We start from the raw sequence: 4,517 nt of genomic DNA, 5'->3' as shown, positions 1-4,517 counted from the left end.
GCATCTTTAGATTAAGAATTAGATAGGCATTTTTCGAAGTTCAATAAACACTCTTGAACTGTGATCATTTGTGTCTGTCTTACTGTTTGATACCATGCCTTCCTTACAATGGCCACAACCTGAACAATTCCAATTAAATACAAAATAAATCCATAGAAGCTTTTTATTTGATTACAGCCTTTTCAAAAATCTTACAAATATTTCTCAACTTTTTAACTAACAAATGCAACTATCTCAAATACTTTTTAGCATATTGAAACTATTTTCACACCGTTGACAAACAATTCCTTTAATAAAAACACAAACGTAGCAAACGTTTTTAACTAATGTAACTTCTTTGAAGACCTTTAACACTCTGAATAACTTTTGAACTAACAACTGTAATATATTTAAAACCTTAAATAGTTCTATGGGTGGCACAATATGTGCTCCTGTTTTAAGATTAGCAAAAGAAATGCTGCCTATATTTGAAAAACATTGTACCGTAACAGCATGATTTTAAACAAACAAAATTGTCTTGAATTTTTCATGGGGAGAATTTAATTTTGGACCGATAACTGATTTCAGAAATCGAACTATGCGCAATACTTGAAAAAGGCAAGGTACTGCATAGGAAGCCTTACTGGTTAGGTCGGTTGTGGTAGCGCTGCATTCTTTCTGAGGACCACTTCTCTCTTTCTGTACCCCAAGATTCTTGTGCTCTCCATGGTGCCAGTGATCGGAATGTCCTTCTAAACAGCTTTCTAAAGATACTCTACTCTGGTGGGGAGAAATGTATGGGCAGAACATGTTAGACAATGTCCCTTCCCTGTTCTTGAATTCTTAGTATGATGCAGAATTGGGAACCCCATATCCATAATTGAGCTGCATATTACCCATGTTTCTAGTTACGTGTGGCTGAGTTTTTATTTGGCCCCTTTACAAATATTGAAGCAATACCATCATTAACATGTACGTGCCCCCCCCCCCCCCCCCCCCCCGCCCCCCTTCACCTCCTCCATGAGTAGCAGTGACATCACAGAGTGGGCAGAGGCACAGGGGGCACAGTTGTCATTTCATGAAAAAGCCTACTTTAGCTGCAGTGTCCCTGAGTATACAGCCTGGACTTCCCTGCTTCAGGTCCTAAAATCTCACCATTTGTATTTTCATTCTAGGATGACACATGTCTTGGACTTGACACGTAACATTGGTGAGTCAATAATGCTTTGGTTTTGAGCCGTTTTCCAGGAACCAACATCTAGCAACATAGTATCCTCGGTGGAGAGCACAGTACAGCTTGTAAGGTCAGTGGGAAAAAATGCACGTATTTAGGAAGCAGAGCTGCCATGTATTGGTCAGGAATAGGACCCTTGAGCCAACCCAGAGACAGCTGGAAGTAATCAAGAACATGATTTCCCATACAGTGAGAGCCCTCCAAGCAGTGTCTGACCATTTGGAAGAGCAGGAGAAAGTAGCTCACCCTTTGGGATTTAGGCAACAGAACGATCTTGTAGATGAAGCTATGGTGACTGGGATTGAACCAGTGGGATCAAAGGAAGGGCCAATGGCAGGAAAAGGATGGAAGGGCCTCTTTGGGGAAGCAGAGGTGCTGCACAAAGAGATTCTGACCATCTTTGGTAAGGAGTCAAGGGCCCTCTACGGAGTAATGCTTGTGGGCTTTGTTGGAAAGGGTCTTCTACTTAAGCATGATAATGACCTAGAGATGGTTCTAATGTGCAGGGAGATGCCTACGGTCAGCCTCCTGAAGTCAGTGTCTGGTAGGCTTTCTGTGCAATTTGCTGCTATTAACGAAGAGGTGTATGAGGTCCTCCAGAGTACCCATGAAGCTTCAATCATCATAAAGAATGTAAAAGCCCCTCCATTGACCCTGATCATACGAATGACCTCTCACCTGGTAGAAAGAAATATCGAAGAGGAGAAAGTCACAGACATAGAAAATCCATCGTCCAATGGCCGCAGCGGTGCTCTAAACAGCCAGCGATGCCGTGCTGCCTTGAAGTCAATGCGATGCACCATGTGGTTCCAAGACACGGCTGCAAAGTTGAAATCATGCATCATAGTCATTCGTGTGCTCAGACATCTGTGCACCCTTTTTCCAGTAGGTGCTTCACTCCAAGGCTGGCCTTTGGAGATTCTTTGTAAGAGGGTTATTGCTTCAGCCAGCAGGCCAATGAGAGTAGATGCAGCCCTAAGAAGAGTTCTTGAATGTGTGGCATTAGGAATTCTCACTCAGGACGGGCCTGGACTCTTGGATCCTTGTGAGGAAGAGCCAACTGATGCCTTAGGTCACCTTGACAGGCCTCAAAGGGACGGATTAACTCTCTGTGCCCAACACTCACTACGGCTGATAGCTTTTGGGCAAATTCACATATTTTTGGGAATGGACCCATTGCACTTGTCCAAGAAAGCATTAGTAAATATCCTCAGGAATGTCTCTGCCTATTCTCACTCGGTCCAGATTCCCCTGAACACCACCACTGCGTCTGGGTCAGTCAAGCGCCCGATGCAGGTTGAAGCAGGACACATGCCACTCAAGATAAAAAAAAAGAAAACCAGCAAATATGACCCCGGCAAAGAAGCAAATCCTCTTGCGAGGCTCAACATGCTAAAACCAGGTGTATTGTATAGAGAGGTTTCCAAGACGGGTCGTGCTCATGCTCCAATTTACACCATGGCTGTGGAGGTTGATGGAAAGTCGTTTGAGACAATTGGACCCTCTAAACACGCTGCCAAGACTCTTTTAGCGGTCACAGTGCTGCAGACCTTGGCTGAGCAGCCAGTTGGGGAGGAGGCACATGACCCACACACGGACAGTGTAACTCTTTTGGAACGGCGTGGCAGTGAGGACGAGGGCCCTATCCTGTCAAAGTGGGGTAGAAACTCGGTGATGGAACTCAACCAAATGAAGCCGGGCCAGAAATACACTCTTGTCTCAGAGACGGGTGGAAGCCACAGCAAGCGCTTTGTGATGGAGGTGGAAGTGGACGGGCAGAGGTTCCGTGGTGCCGGCTCTAGCAAGAAAATGGCAAAGTCATACGCTGCGCTGGCAGCACTGGGAAGTTGTGAGACAAGAGCGGGCAGATCATTTCCTGCGCCACCAATCCAAACAAAGAACCACTCTCTCTGCTGAGAAAGAAAGTAGGATTTTGTATTCAGTGCAGCCATGAATAGCGTCATAGTAAATGTGTGACTATACAATTGCGGGTCTTTGCCTTTTGTGATCTGCTCCCTAAATTATTGCTACTGCATTTTGGTATATCAGTAACTTGAAAGGGAAAAGAGAAAACATTTGTCAGTTTGACTTGACTGCAAATCCATTTAAAGGATCAGGCCAGTAAATGCATTTAGATGATCCACAAAGCAGACTCTGGAATATTTTTCGAATCTAGCCAGGACATTTGAATCTTTTACTATTCAAAAGCTGACTGCTGCATGTCCCAATACCACTCAACCGAACATATCCTTCTTGGTAGAGTCTGTAAATCACACTATGTGCTGCTCCTCCTGCAGCGACCTAACGCGGAGGGCTGGCCCCACTGCAGTACTGCACTGATGGCCTTTACAATGAAAGCATTCTTACTGTGATGTCACAGTGGATGCCAAACTCACTGCATTGACATCAGATTGGGGGAGGAACCAAATGCAGTCACTGAGAGATCGTTTCCCTGCAGTGACATAACATTGGGGGTCTTCCACCAATACAATCATTACACGGATGGCGGAGAACCATGGCGCTATTAGCGCCATGGTTCATGCCGGTAAAATACCGGCACCGCCTTGGTGGAAAGGGGAATTACCGCCCCATTCCAAGGTCGGTGGGGCGGTAATTCCCCCTTCCACCATTGCCCTTCCCCATTCCCATTTTTGCCCCATAGGGCATAATGGGAATGGGGAAGGCGCTAATTACGGTACCGCAAATTGCGGTACCGTAATTAGCTCCCTGGGTCCCTTTGCGGGTTGGTTTTTAACGCCTGCAAAAAGCAGGCGTTAAATTCCCCAACCCGCAAAGGGACCTCGTAGTAAGGCGGTAAGGATTTACCGGTACCGGTAAAATACCGGTACCGGTAAATCCTTACCGCCATCCGTGTAATGAGGGCCATGTCACATGCCTTTGATGGACTCATATCACTGAGAGGTCCCTTCATTGAAATGGTATCACACTGGAAGCTACCTTTAGAATAATATGAATAACTTCAGGACCAGGGACGCTGGGGGTCTCCACTGCGACTCTTGAGGTCTCCCTTGCTACCCCTAAAAAAACGGGAGGGAAAAGTATATTTCTTTTATTGAAGCTCTTGGGCTGTGGCCAGAGCCATGTGGCTCTTTGTTTCTGGAGTGTCTGGCTTTCTTGTTCAGGCCTCTTAAAAAACAGGACATTCCACACGTGTAACACTTTGAGCAGTGAGCATAAGAATGAATAGGAATAGAAATGTTTGACCATAGCACATCAAGTGGCCCTTGATTTCATTGTGCCACAATTAAGGCTTCGTTGTAATGTGTCTATCTTTCCTATCCAT

General features: G+C 45.5%; 1 pseudogene; it reads left to right on the top strand.

Moving 5' to 3' along the window:
- The first annotated feature begins 1,092 nt into the window (after positions 1 to 1,092).
- LOC138473736 (interleukin enhancer-binding factor 3 pseudogene) lies at positions 1,093 to 3,155 on the top strand (annotated as a pseudogene).
- Positions 3,156 to 4,517: the final 1,362 nt, after the last annotated feature.

The sequence above is a fragment of the Ambystoma mexicanum genome, chromosome 8, assembly GCF_040938575.1.
Source record: "Ambystoma mexicanum isolate Mex_15411 chromosome 8, UKY_AmexF1_1, whole genome shotgun sequence".
Taxonomy (NCBI): domain Eukaryota; kingdom Metazoa; phylum Chordata; class Amphibia; order Caudata; family Ambystomatidae; genus Ambystoma; species Ambystoma mexicanum.
The sequence above is the reverse complement of the archived record's forward strand: the minus strand, read 5'-3'. Positions and strand labels throughout refer to the sequence as shown.